The 15105-nt window shown below is 51.2% G+C and overlaps 1 long non-coding RNA gene across 1 annotated transcript; it reads right to left on the bottom strand.

Annotated features, from left to right (window-relative positions):
- Window positions 1-3129: 3129 nt before the first annotated feature.
- LOC111729776 lies at window positions 3130-14985 on the bottom strand. The gene is made up of 3 exons (XR_002776385.1): window positions 9950-14985; window positions 4540-4653; window positions 3130-4213 (listed from the first exon to the last, which is right to left on the bottom strand). It is a non-coding gene; the product is annotated as an uncharacterized LOC111729776 (long non-coding RNA).
- Window positions 14986-15105: the final 120 nt, after the last annotated feature.

Below are 15105 nucleotides of genomic sequence, written 5' to 3' on the forward strand. Positions count from 1 at the left end.
GAGCTCTGTTCATTTTGGAATCGCGAAAACGTTCTCTTCCGATTCTGAGAAATCGAGAAGGGGAGGCTGAGGAGGAGCTGGGACACCTCAGCGAGCGGCCCCCGCTGGGCGGAGTGCTGTATTAGACGAAGATAGATAAAAAACCAGTTCCTCGTGGATCCAAAATCGTGCGCCGGCGTATTTCGCCTTCCCGAATTCGGTGTGGCCGCGTGATCCTGACCATGGGGAGCCAGCCTCCTTTGCAGGCAGACCTGTGCTGCTTAGAAAGACTTTTCTGTTGTTGTTTCCTCCATAAAATCTCCAGCTCTAGTGAAGACCATCTTAAGTGATTTTTGAGATCTAATAAAGTATTCTATTTGGCCTGAAAATCAGAGCCTCATCGAGGCTGAGTGTCGCGGGGCGATGGCCTTTAAAATCACACGTGTCCCACATTTGCAGCTCCGGTTGTAGTTCAGTAGGACAGCGCTGTTTTAGCAAGTGGCGTAACTGTCTCAGTCGGTAGCCTTCTAACTTACCTTTCATTTTGCTTTTCCTTCCTCCCTTCCCTCCCCACCTAAAATCTATGGAGCTACATAAATGTGGTTATTGAAAAATGCAGAAAACCTATATTGACTCACCAGCAAAGTCTTTTTTTTTTTTTCCTGAGTGCTTGGAGCAGAGGATGTGTAACTGGCTAAGTGCTCCTGAAAAGCTTTTTGGTGACTGCAGAATTGTATTGCTGCCTGAGTAAGATTTAAGCGCCTTCTGAAGAAGGGCCAGCCAGCTCTTGCTTTCTATTTTTATTACATCCATTGTCGTCAAATGCCCTGGGTGATAGCTAGTGAAAATACCATCGCCTTTGCCCTGGGCTGGTACAGATGGGTTAACAGGCCCAAGGAGCGAGGACACTGACAGGATCACCTGGCCAAGGGTGAACGAGACACTGCAAATCATTGTCATGGAAACTCAGAGCTGCCATGGTCTGAAACGGTCATTTGCAGCACCTCTGTGTCCACGTCTCTCTCCGCCCCTTCCCCCGGTCCCGCCCGCCTAAAAGGACACACCTATCCGCTTAAAATCAAAATCTCTCTCCTGCCCCTTTAGTCCCAGACACTTCTGCCAAAAGTTGATCAAAATAACAATTTAAAAGGAAGGTACGCTGAGAGGCAACACATAAGCTATTGATGCCTTTAAAAGCCAGACTGGCAGTTTTCTGTCCCCCACCGATTAAAAAAAATTTTTAAATAGAAGGATTATGTGCTCCCTAGTTATTTATCGTTGAGTCGACATAATAGCTACTCAACTCAGTGCAAGACTTCAAGGGCCAAACCCAGTTGCTAATTTGGTACTGTTTTTACTTCAGCCAGTTAATTCAAACACATAAAATTCCATTATGAAGAGGGACCAAGTATAGTGTTAAGCACCTTACTGACACCGTGATGCATACAGAAAATCACTGAAAAGTGAAAGGAAAAACGCAAATCCAGTCTCGAGTTTTCTGCCGCTGTTGTCATAAGCTGCTGTGACAGGGACGCGACTGTCTCGGAAATGCTTTTTTGACAGTTACATGCCTCTCTCGAGAACGGTAAAATTTTCTCCCAAATTAAAACAAATTTGAGAACACCACTGTTTTGCGGAATGGAATTACTCTGCATAAAGGCTTTAGTGGTTCACAGATTGGTGATATTAATGCCAAACCACAGCAGAGAACATTTCAAAATTTGTGGTTTTCTGGACTGGTTTTATTTCGGTAATTTTTATGTAAAAGAATTACCGTTTAAAGGCTGCCGCTAACAGTCTCTATTTTGAGACATGTAGAAATTGAATCGCTTCTTCATAGATTTTGTTCAGTGACAGCTCAACAAATGGTCCTTTTAATTAAAAGAAATAAGAAAGGCAAATACCCTAAGGGTAAGAGACAATAGGGCACGTTTTCGCTTTGCAAAGATCTGGGATACGAATATTGATGGTGGATGGAATTAGGTACATTCCACAAACATCTATTCGAAGCTTTGGGGAGAAAGAGCCATTTCATAGGGAGAGGCATTGGTCTCCAAGCCTTTCCTTGAAGGTTCGGGGGGCCTGAGAATATTTGATGGATTGCCGTGTCCCTGACAGGGTAGCGGGAGCCCCAAGAAGGAACTCGGCAGCAGAAAGGGTCTGGCCTGGGTCGACCTGAGTTCAAAGTCAAGGCCTTGGGGCCGCAGAGGACTATCCAGGGAGGGCGGCTGCACTTCAGGGAAATGGCTGCGTGTGGAACACAAGAGCTGAGCTCCGAGAGGCCCCCGCTTGGGAGTTTAACCCGCTTTGGCGTCGGGGCAGAGGGTCCGTGCACCCCGAGAAGGCACTGCGGCGCTGCAGGCGGACCTCGGCTGGGGCACGGGCCATACTCTCCTGTGTCCTGTTCTTTGAAACGCTGGCTCAGACTCTGTGGTCGAAGAAAGCACTTTGGAAGGGGGCGAATGCCAATGGGTCGCTCAAAGAGGCACCCGGGCCGTGGGCTGGAGCCTTTGGACCAGTGACAGGGAGGTGTGGGTCAAGCCTCTCTCTTCCACGGGCCCTGGTGTGGCCAAGGCTGTTAGCCAGCCGGGCTGGTTCATCAGACAGAGGACACGTCACACCCTGTCATTCCCTGCCATTCTCCGCAACCCTCGACTCCCCAGGGGCTGGCGGTACTGCTGGCCTGGGCAGGGAGCAGGGGCTGGGCACCGAGCTCCCTTCTTCATGCGTTCGGAGTCCTTGACTCTGTTTGACATTGGATAAACGTTACAAACACGTCTCCTACAGAGCCCAGCTAGGCGCTTCGGGCACAGTGACAGCCAGAACGCGGTGCCTCATCCCGCAGGATCGGAGCAGAGCCCTCCGATCCACCACCAGTGCTGCTCGGAGCCCGCTCGCCTGCCCCAGCGGACGGAACCGGCCCCCTCAGCACCGCGTGCGACGCTATGAAAAAATCAGTCCACGCGGACTTTATTCCCAAATGCTTTTCCTTCAGACAGATATAACTAATTTCTCATGCGAGCGCCTGTTTCATCTAAGTTGGAAATAACTTGAACTCAGATGCTCCTTGTACCCCAGTGTGTTATCATTTTGTCTTGGGTCAGAATAATCTGAAGGACAAACAGAAACGAGGCAGCATAGTCACTCACATTTGTTCCAATCTTGAGAAATAGCGAAGGTCGATTTCTTTATTCAAAAGCATCTCACTGCCATTTATTAGGTAACTGAATTATATTAATTATATTTGGGGCTCAAAAAGGGAGAAAGATTGTTTCTAGAGCTTTGGGTTTGGAGGCTGTCGCTGGCAGGTGATTTCAGAATGGATTTTTAAAAGCCCGTGATGCTTCACTAAGGGCAGTTTGCATGGTTTCCATGGCGATATTCGGAATGAGTGTAGGAGCAATCGGAGGGGGAGCACATTAAGAGGGGGTTCAGCATCTCTGTTGAATACGAGGTTGCCGAATATTTTGGTATAATTGAGTTATTCTGAAGTCCCCCTTCCTTAATAGATACATTGCATTAGACATCTCTCTACAAAATGAGTCACAAAGCCCGCTTTGCTGGAAATTTACAGCAGTTTCGAAGATGCTGAAAATACTCGCCCTCTCCTGCTTTGTAGAGATCAAACGAGTAACCGCCCGGATGTCAGCCGGTACCCAGAAGCTCGCTCTGAGGAGTGGCCTCCATGCCACACGGCGAAGGGGCGGGGCGAGGCGCGTGGCGGACACAGCGTGAGGTCCACCCGCGGGGAGCCGGCGTGGTTCTCGCTCTGTGGATGCACCACGGCCGGCGGTTCTATCCAGAAGGTCCTTCCTACCACAGTACCAGCCAAAGCCAACATTTATGTCCCCGACAAAATAGGGGGTAAAAGCCGGCACGGTAGTTTCGCTGTGCCTTGTCTATGTTTAGGTACGTTCAGACGCACGAGTGGGGACCACCGTGTCCCTGTGGCCTGCCGTGGTCAGCGCCCTAACACGCTGCACCGGCTCGGAGCCCGGTGTGCGAGGCTCCGCCACACAGGCCCACGTCAGCGGACTGTGCCACCTCGGGACCTCTGTGAGGTCCGCACGATGGCAGAACCGCTCAACGACGTCACTAAGTGATGCGTGACCATCATAAAGTACCAAAAACTCAGAGGGTCTTTGTTTATAAATTAGAAATGATTCGAGTTTGTTCCCATAATGTCGTTCCCGCTAACGTCCACTGGTGCACATGTCTTAGTCGGCTCCGGCTGCTGTAACAAACACGGGGGCCTCGATCAACAGACACTTAGTTCTTAGGTTCTGGGACCTGGGCATCCAAGCTCTAGGAGCCGGCCGACGCGGTGCTGGCGGAGGCCCACGTCCTGGCTCGTCCACGCCGCCCTCCAGCTGACCCCTCGCAGGGCTGACAGCGAGATGGCTGTGGCAGGTCCGCTCTCCCACCGCCCCAATCCTAGTCGCCACCCGCCCTCACGACCCGACTATCTCCCCAAGGCCCGTCTGTTACTCCTCCTAGTTTGGGGTTTTGGGCTTCAGCATATGTGTTTTAGGGGACACCAACATTCAGCCCACAGTGTACCTGCTTCCCCGAAAGAGAAGAAAGGCGTTATCTTTGGCTTTGCTTTGAGAATTGTACCTAACTGTAGATGTCTCCAGGCGGACGTGTCCCAGATTTGAACACCCCTTGTCACACCTGTTGAGATAGAGGGAAAAAAAAGTTAAGAATCATCAAATTTGCCCAGCTAATTAAGTCCCTCTGTCAGAAAATAAAAAAAGTTGTCAAAACAAAATTACTTGGAATAAAATCACAGAACGATGATCACAGAACACGATCCAAGGATTAATGAGAACCCAGAGTCGAGGTCTGCTGGCCTGTGGGGGAGCCCATCAGATCCCAGGCCCAGACCTGTGAAAAATTCTTTATAAAAATAAACTCTGCCCTTTAAGTTCAGAGAAACGCTTTTCCCTTTTATGTGACTCTTTCTGAAAACGTCATGAAGCAAATTCAATGAACCAGAGCTACATCTCTTAAACCGGCGCGCCCTTTGCTTTGCTCCTGACTACCCTACACATGTTTCTGGATCCTTCCTTGAAATAAGGGAAAACCATCATGATTCTCTCTGTCCAAATGGAAAGACAATGAGTCCCAAGTCTAGGCAAGAATGTGGTCAAATTTAGTATCGGGAGAAACTGCCGACGCCTCTCCCTCTATGGCTTCTTTCCAGAGCAGCTTCTGTTCGTTCAACAGCAAATCTAGGCAGTGCCTACCGTGTGCTGGCCGTTGGTTTAGGTGCTTGGCACGCATCACTGGCAAAACAGATCTCTCTCCTTGTGGAGTTTAAGATTCGTTTTCCCCAAGCAGAATTCCAGTCATTCGATAATTCTTGTTTAGAAACTGTCGGTGGTTCCCGAGACAATGGAAAAAGTTAAAAACGAACTCCTCGGTCTTCCGTTAAGACAGTCCACGAGCTGGCTCGAGTCTCCACGTCTTCCTCCTGCTTTCCACCTTCCTCGAGATGGCTTTACACGCGAGGCAAACCGGGAGAGTGTTCCCCTCGGCCTTCCACCTGCCCCCCAGGCCCCGGTCCTTGCTGGCCTGCTGCCTTATTTCCTCCCTCCCTCCCACCTCCCTTCGGAGCTCTGTCCTCGCGGCCACCGGTCCTCCTCAGCAAACGTGAACCGAGTACCTGCCGCACGCCGGGCGCCGTGCTGGATGCGGGGAGCAGACAGTGTTCTCGTGCTTCTATTGTTGAGATGTGGACGAGCCACGCTTGGATTTGAGCACCAAATGCAAGTAAAACCTGGACGAAGGTGAGACGGGACAATGTCACTCAAAGGTCCTTGTGCCCAATTATTGGCCATTGTCAAGAGATAAATTCCAAGAAGGCAGGAGGTTCACTTTTTTTTTTATCCCCAGCACCCGGCACATTTCCTGGTATGTGGCAGATATTCCGCTAATAATTACTGAATGAGAGAATGAGAACTATGACTAGGACCACGAAATGACTTTGGAAGAAGACTGGCAGGAGATGACAAGGCATTTGAGCGGCCCGGGGTCCACGAAGAGAGGGGGCCAAGAAGCCCTGGAGTGAAGGATAAAACCAACTGAGAGCGGTGCCTCAGATGCCGCTGAATTGTCACTCATCTCTGATTTGTCCCCAAGCCTGGTGGGGTCGGGGGCCTGCACACCTCAGGGCTGCCGCTCCCAAGCTTCCTTGGCGAACTCAAGCAAATTTCTGTCGCTGACTTAAATTTCCCTGTGGCTAAAATGAGAATATTAATAGGGCCCATGTTATAAGCCTTTATGAGGTTTAAATTAAATAACGGATCTTACAGTGAGAGCAGGATCTGGCCCATAATTGAACACTCAATAAGTATCGGAGCTTCTTATTAGGAAGAAGCACCTCCAGGAGTTCTTAGCCCAGAAGGAGGGGGAGGGATGCAGCAGACACCTGCAGCATCCACCGGCCAATGCCCGTGAACTTAACCCCCTGCGCGGTGGGGGCCGACACAGACCCGCTGTGTGGACGTTAAAGAAATGACCGCCGAACGGAGTCGACGAAATGCATTCACTCGCTTTACTATAGTCACTTAATCGCCTGAGTGGAATAACGAAGGCTGACGAAGAAGGGGACATCCTGCCAGAGAAGACAACGGGGCGGCTTTGCTTAGGTCCAAAATGACCGAGATGCGTTTCGTCCGTTCTGGGCTTCCTGGAACATGATTCCGCTGTGACGATAACACCGAGCCTGGCTGTCGCTTCATAACGGAAGAAGACACGCTTCATTAAGACGGCACATCACACCAGCCGCTGTCACCTCGCTCTTGCCACGGCTCGCTTCACACCTCTTCCGGCACCTGCCGATGCTGTGCGTGTGTTCGTGCCCAGCTCCTTCCCCTGGCAAACTGCCGCCATTGTCTCGGGCTGTGTCTGAAGAGGCTGGCACACCCGGCCTCCGGAACTTCCTCTCAAAACGTCTGCTACAAATGTCACGCTGCTCGATTCCGTCCATCATCAAACTGAGCAAAGAGCTGACCTGAGGCGGGCTCCACCGACCAGAACCTGCAAACAGCAGAGGAAGTGCAGGCGAGTCGTGGAGCTTTTGGGGGCGCTGCACTGACGGACAGGGAGGGCGGAGGGGGAGTCCGGCGAGGCCGGGCAGGAGGTCCCCTGGCCCGGGGACCGGGAGGGGCCCCGCTCACTGCGCTGGACGCCAGGCGCCGGCAGATTCGGCCGCTTCGTTCTTAAGTTTGCTTTTCCCGAGGGCGCATGTGAGTCTCCGAGATGCTCCCGTCCGGTTCCATTTCAGGCGACTTCCTTTCATGACGTCGAGTGATATCCGCCCCATCCCCTTCTCTTTGAGAGAGATTGGTAAACACATCCCGTGGCAGCAATGGCATATTTGTCCCCTCCTTCGTCTCTTCTCGAATAATCGACATCGACCACAGCCATCGACTAGCTAGAATGAACAGCAAAGGAGTCTTCGCGCTGACTCTGGACGTTTAAAAATGTATGCTGGGCGCCAGCCCCTCCATTCTATTTGAAATCAACGTTCCATGGTCACATGACCGTGCTTTACTTCAGGCTGGTGGTGGATGGGGGTGGAATATTTTGCTTATTTGGGTAGTTTTTCTTTAAAGTGGTAGAAACCGAGTTTGAGGTGTCTCTCTCCCTGTCTGGCCCCTGTGAAGTCTAAGGATAGTGAAATAACCGCTGTCAGATCGCCCCAGGGAATTCCGAGACAGCTTAATCCTTCGCCTGGTACGGGCAGTCCCAGAGCAGCTCAGAATCTGATAATGTTGTTTCTTCTTGCAGAAACGGTCTGTAGGCTTAACTCGCTGGCACGCTCATCCTCTGTCATTTTCTTCCACGTTGTAATTGTTGCAATGATTTATAGAAAACATTTTTCGAGAGGCAGGTTCCATCTGCCACGCTTTTTGCAGAAAGTCTCAGAGACGCGGGTACCTGTCGTCAGCGGGGAAAGTAATTTTCCTTCTCCTCTTCTGGGTTCTGGGCTGAGCACCCCCCCGCCCCCCACCTCGTGATAAAAGACAGATTAATAGGAGAAAAAAAAACAATTTTAATTAAATATAAGAGCCCCACAAAGACACCAGACTCAAAAGGCAGCCAGGCAACTGAGGCTTCTGTGCCCTCCTGAGCCACAGACAGGGCTGGGGTCTGGGGGTGCCGAGGGGAAGGGGGACAATTCACTTGGAAGGCGAGAAGAGGAAACGTTTGGGGACAAGAACTCCTCTCAGGGGCAAGTTATCTCTGACAGCAGCTCACTTCCGGCACAGGCCTCTTTCTCACATCCATTCCCTTGGTAAACGTAGATGCCCCTCACCAAAGGGAAAGTTTTAGGCTGTTTTCAGTGCTTCTCCTGTGTCTGCAGTGTCTTAAAAATAATCCGCTCAAAATAACCCCTTTGCCATAGATGCATATTTAGAGGTGGCGCATCCAGCCAGCCAGCCCTGGGAAGCCACAGGTCGGCCGGGGGACGGGATCTGTGTTGGGACAGGCCTGCCTCAGCACAGTCCCCCACGCCCCGTGCAGCCTCCCGCTCCATTGCCCTGAAATCACAAACTATAAATTGCGCCTGTAAATCCTTCCTACAGGTTCCGCTCTGCAGATTAAACAAGGCCGGGTTGTGCAACCCCCAGGACCGTCTTCAACACCTAATTAGCATGATGTACGTCCTGCCATTTTCATTATTTCACAGGACGTGGGGGCCGAGGGCAGAAAGAGGGTAAGACAAGGCCGAAGAGGAAAAAAAGAGAAAGTTTAACATGACAAGAGGGAAAACAAAAGTTTCTTTTTTTAAAAGAGAGAGTTTGATAAATACAGGAATAGAAAAAAGGGACATTTTTCTGTGACAGCTGAGTGGAAAAAAAATTAACGCAAAGACAAATTCATGGACAAAACGTGTATTGGATTCAGAGCCCAAGACAGAGACTCCTTGCCAAAACGGCACTGTTTGAGCAACTGCAGATGAAATCGTTTAGATAGATCTACATTTTTCTATAAGGCCTGGAAATGTCAACAGTTTCTGGAATCTTCCTGGGGCTTGGCTCTGGGGAACCTGTGTGTCTGGCTGGGAGCTGTCCCACCCCTAGACTCGGTCAGAGACACAGAAGCTGTTTAACAATCATGGCCAGGAGGCCGTGACAGACAGACAGACCCTCCCTGACTCGCTTGGAGGAGGAAGTAACGTCACCTCCAGCCTACAGCCTTCATCCAAGCCCTGCTCCTCCATCCTGCCTCCCCGGACAAGGATGTAACAGTCAGGGTGCTTTTCAGAGGCCCGAGAAATGCCAGGGCGCTCATGGTTCCTTTGAAGAAAGCGGGGTGGGGGGTTGGGGCGGCGGGGGGGGGGAGTAGTTCTGTAGTTCTTGTGTATTATTCCGTATTTCAGTCTCGAGTAGCTTAGGAGAGAGAAAGCAGTACAGAAGTTCGTATTATATTTGGATTAAACTCCTGGGGCTGTATGTGTTCTGCAATTAGAATGTAAAACAAAAAAGCAAAGCCAACAAAAAAAAAACAACAATAATAAAACACATCTGCCTGCCTGTCTTGGGGAGAGGAAAAAGAGACTTAATGCTATAGTTCGGATTTCGTGCGTAGACGCCGCCTTTCTGAGATGACCCTGGCGTACTGCTCTGTGTCAATATCCCAGCTGAGCGGGCAGTGGAATTTAAATTTTTCATCGTAAAGTGGCTTTAGCCTCACTTTTTCTCCCCTCTATTAAATAATGCATACCGTTGGGGCTTCTGGCTAGGCTGCCGGCAGCCACGGTTTGAATTACAATTGGGAGCTACCGCTGTGTGAAACCAGATAAGTTGGCTTCTCGCTGTCAGCTGGGTGCCTTGAAGATAAAACAAGGAGGGCCTTCTGTGAGCTTAGAAAACCCTGCAGGAGAACTTGTTTTTCCTGGAAAAGAATAGTAAAGGGACTCAAAACGCGAAAATCTGAAGTAAATCAACATGCAGACCTTTTCCAGTGCCGAATAAGCGAGGCCCCTTCATACTGCCTGGCCGTTTCTAGGCCAGGGTGGGCCAGAAATCCTCCGCTCTTTCGTGAACCCTCGCCTCGTACCATTTGGCTCGAACTCTAGAAAAGTAATTTAAGATCAAAAAGACACGGTAGGTATGCCAACTCTGGCTGAGGTGCCACCCGGGAACGTGTCGGTGCTTATGGTATGACGTGTCTGCATCCGGGTTCCGTCCTGCTGGCGGTGGGGACTTGCAGGGCCTGACTTCATTCCGCTGCAGGCTTAACGGGGCTTTTAAAATCCCTTCCCGTCTGCTTCTGCATGCCACAAATGCCTGGAGCTGTTCTCGGGGTGTCGAGGGCTCACCTCCAAACACCACCAACACAACCGGTTGACAAGACTGGGCCGAGCATCGCGTTTATTGGGGAGGGCCGTCGGCAGCTCAGCCAGCTGCCACAGTGTCCCCGGGGAGGAAGGCAGGGTCGGGACGTCCTGGGGACTGGTAGCTTGTTTAAGGCTGGAATTTCTCTGGGAGGGGAGGTCCGAACAGGACTGGGTAAGAACCACGATGTACGGTGCAGACTGGGTGGAGAGGCGACGATTTGGAGGCAGGCGAGAGCCTGCTGCGGTGGGGACGTGTTGCTAACGCAGTCAGCGGGACAGGACAGTCTGTCTGCTCGGGAGTCACAAGGGGCCATGCACGTGGAAGCCGGCGGCCGACGAAACCACAGAAATCCCTGCGTTTGTGGAGCTGGCGTTCCAGAAATTTCAATCGCCTTCCAGTCGCAAACAAAAATGAATAGTTTAACTTGTGTGCCAGTCACGACTTCCTCATTCAGTCACTGAACGGGGCTGTTTGGAAGCTTCCAGATGCCTGGCCTTGAACGAGGTGTGATGGCGAGACTCAGACCTCAAGACCGTCACTGCCCAGTGGGTGACACCGACTCCTAAATAGATGCTTATTAAGATGAGCTAGTAAGTGATTCCCAAGAAAGACTTATTCATCTGGTAAAGTTAGCCGGTGTTCCAGCCCTGAGTTCACAAAGGCAAGGCCAGTGTAGACGAGGAGAAGTGAGTGGGAGGGGAGTGGATCCGCAGGCCGCTCACCGCGGTCCGAGGCGGTTGCGTCTGTTTCAGAGGGACTGTGTGCACAAGACCAAGGTCACTGCGTCTCTTCGTCCTTGCGACTCGGCTTGGGACGGCTGTCCCCGTCTGTCCCTCTGCTTCCCCGACTGCTCTGTCACCCTGCAGGCGGTTCTAACACTCGGTGAGGGGTTACAAAATCCGCAGCACTTGGACGGCCTGGCAGACAGGGTACCGTGGGAGGTGGGAGGTGGCGGCTGAGTTGACAGGAGAGGGCACGCCCTGTCTGGGGGTTCGCATGCCCGCCGGGGGCCAACGGGTGCAGAAGAAAAGGCGGCCTCCTGACTCAGCTCCTTAGCTCTGACTGCAAGGACTCGGTGTCGCAAAGCTGGGCTTGGCCCACGGCGGCCTCTCTGGGGAGCCTTGCGCTGGTGGCAGAAGCTGCCCTGCCCTTGCCTGCCCCAGCTGGGGCTTGACCACTCACAACCCCTCCTTTTCCAGAACTTTCACCCCTGCAGGGGAACCCCAGGGCTTCGTCTCATTTTACAGAAAAGTTAATGGCATGATCATTTCACTAGAAACAACCTTCATTTAGAGGAAAGAGATAAATCAGTCTTTTGGGTTTAAAATATAGGTCACTGTGCTATAATTAAGACATGTTTAATTCTTAAGCATCTCGTTTAATGTATATCTTCCAAATGTCATTCTAACTCAGAAATCGTGTTTGTGCATATCATGCAACCTGGAAAACACACATCTGTATTCGTAAGTTGTTAAAAATGAAGGGATGTTTGTGGCTATGGAGCGCTCATCCCAGTTTTCAGGTGAATACACAAAGCCAGAGGTGGGCACTAGACCCCGATCACGGAGCGTGTCCGAGGGGGAGCCGAGCCGAACCCCGCAGGCTCCGCCCGGTTTCTGCCCTTCTGCTTTGCCTAAGATTTTCTTCTAAGGAAGCAGCGTGAGTCAGCAGACAGAACCATCTCCTTTTGCAAATTGTTTTTAAAAATTAACAAAGTAATGCATCCAAGTTGGAAACAAGCAACACAGAAATCCATAAAGGAGAATATTAAGCCTCTCCGCCCCCCTCAACTCTGTTCCTGCAGACCCGTTTTCAACGTGTACCGTGTGTGGACACTTATCCGACTTCTATATATTGTCGCCAAAATGGCGCCACGTTTTGCAATTTGATCTTTTTCAGTAATGTGTCACGGGCACCCTTCCATCTACAGACTGTTGTTCATCTCTTGTCTGCGGTGCACGTCACGGTGGGCGGTTTATGACCTTTTTCAACATTCCTTTATTGATGGCTAATCCAAAACTGTTTCAGTGAACATCTTTTTCACGCACCCTTTACCAGCTGTGCTAATATTTCTACAGTAGATTCCTAAAGGTGGAATTTCTGGGCCAAAGGGTTTCGCCGTTGTACATTACGGATTCAAATTTTGCTGGAAACTGCCAAAGTGCCACCCCCTCTCCCCCCGCAAAACAAGCAGAGCCGAACAGCCGCTGAGGCCAGCAGCAGGGCGCGTGGGAGCGCTCTGCTCTCCGACGCCCCCAGGAAGGCCTCGGACCATCTCTGTGTCTCAGTGAGCAAGTTCCCGAGCTCAGCAGGCTCTGCGGTAAGCCCGGCCACGGCGGACAGGGCCAGGCGCTGTGCTGGCCTTGGCGGAGTCAGTCCGGGGGTCGCCGGCGTGCCTGCCACCAGAGTGCACCCATACCTTTTCGGCTTCTCCTCGAGCCCTCCCCCCCGTTTCTGAGATCCGCGAGATGTCTGTACCTGCCGTGCACCTGGCGAGCCACACCGTTGGGCTTCAGACCAAGGCCAGAGTCACGTCAAACCTCAGCCTGGGTGATGGACGCAGGACCCTGCCATGGGGTGGGGGGGAAAACGTTTCCGATCCTGGAAGCCCAGTGGTCCCCGCAGGCGGAGGCTGTGTCCTGGGTCCCCGGAACCTCACGACACAGTTCAGAGCTCAGGCTTCGCATGTGAATCCTGCTCCTGTCTACCTCAGTCCTTCCTTTTCCTCCTCCGTAAACGCAAATAAAGGCGCTAACTTCCTCAAGGGTCGCGCCGAAGATCACGCAGAGTCGCCGCAGTCTCAGACGAGCGACGTCCACCCACGAAACTCAGCAGGGACGTTAGCTGTGAGCCTCGTGTCCTCAGTGGCGTCGTTAGTGTCATTTTAACCCTTTACCAACGTTATTCACAACACGTTAATGATACTATCACTTAATACTATTCCCCAACTTCTTATTTGTCCTATTAGTTATTCGTCAGTGTATAACAAATGACCGAAAAGCCCAGCGGTTTGAAAACAGTGACGTGTGTCATCTCAGCCAGCTCCGTGGGCGAGGGCACCGGCACGGCTTCGCTTTGCTTCGGGGTTTCTCCCAAGGCCAAAATCAAGGTCTTGGCCAGGGCTACCGTCATCTCCCGGTTCAGTGGGCGAAGAGCCGCTCCCAAGCCCAGTCGTGTGGTTGTCGGCGGGATCCAGTTCCTCGTGAGCCAAGGCCGAGGGCGGCCCTGAGTCCTCATCACATGGCTTTCGGCGGCGGGGCACCCTGCTTCATCGAGGCAGGCAAGACCAGGCGGCAGCAGGAGGAGGGTGCCAGGGAGCCAGGCGTCTCGCTTTCTCAGTTTCTGTACTTTAATCTCAGAAGTAACATCTCATCGCTACTGCCACATGCTATTCTTTGGAAACAAGTGACTCGGTGCAGCCCACACAGAAGGAGCGGGAGTAACAAGGCAGCGAACCCCGGCAGGGAGGGTCGCTGAGTCATTTCAGAAGCGGCCTTGCACAATAGCTCTCCCCAACGCTCTGGGGCTCGGGAGAGAAGGATGAAACACAGATATTTACAAGCACCCTCTGACCGCGTCATTAAAGACCTTACTGGTTTTAGGCCGTGTTCCCGTTTGAAAGGCACATAAGTATTCTGCTTGCCAAATTTTCTCTACAGGAAAAAAGAAAAATAACGTTCGACAGAACAATAAAACAGAGCACGTTTGAAATGGAGCCAGATGCACTGGAAGACTCTGAGGCTGGTGTCGGCCTAGCTGTAAACAACAGCCACCAGACTGGAGAAGAAACTGCCATTCTCAGGAGCCTCTGATTCAGTTCATTGCCAGCACGACGGGGGCGGATCGCTTCCGAGGGAGAAAAGAAAACGTTTTTTTAAAAAGCCAAAGACGCTTTCAATCTGGGTAAATAAAGGGGAAAATGACTAAGTCAGCTTCACTGAACTGCTCGGCACTTTCACCTTCTGGGAATCTGCTGAGGAGGCAGCAGCTGTTTCTTCAGAGGAGAAGGAATCGGCTAAGGGTTTTGACACAGGGAAGGCCTCTGGAAAAAATAAAAGGAAATTCGTATTTTGTTTCTTGCATCCAGACAAGATTTCGAATGGTTCTAATAGTTTAATGCAAATAAGTAAATTTACCAAAGTATGAAAAAAATTCGTTTTCTAGCTTTAAAGGATGCATTTCCGGGTATGACCCAAACTCAGAATTCATCAAGTAATAGAATCGTAAGTTTCAATGCACAAAAAATTAAAAATGCCTCCATTGCCAAAAAAAAGGTAGAAGTAAAGGCATAATATGAAATGATATAAAACAAGCTTAAAAAAATATTGGCAACACATATATGATCTTGAGAGAAGAAAATATTAATTTTTTCCACATCTCCAGATTTCTCTGTGTCCCTTAGGCCACGTGGCCAGCCACCATCTCACTGCAGGCCCAGGCCGGCCCACCCCACGAAAGGGCTGGCCCTGGAAATGAGGGGTGAGGCTCCCTGCCAGGCAGAAGAGGGACCTCCGGGTGGTCATGGTCCACGACAAAACGCACTGGCAAAGGCGGACTCATCTTCTCAGCTCAAGGCTTTGAGGCCTTCTCCGATCCAGGGGCTCCCGGCGGGAAAGGGAGAAAGAAAAAAGGACTATTTGTGATTTCGACTGTGTATTATCTACTTTGGGAGAGAAAAAGACCCACATGTAATGACTTAGCAATTAAATGCAGAACAGCACGGTCGAGCTCCACTGCCGGAAGCAGGGTCCCCGCCCGCCAGAGCTCTTCA

The sequence above is a fragment of the Pteropus vampyrus genome, unplaced genomic scaffold, assembly GCF_000151845.1.
Source record: "Pteropus vampyrus isolate Shadow unplaced genomic scaffold, Pvam_2.0 Scaffold280, whole genome shotgun sequence".
NCBI classification, from domain to species: Eukaryota; Metazoa; Chordata; class Mammalia; order Chiroptera; family Pteropodidae; genus Pteropus; species Pteropus vampyrus.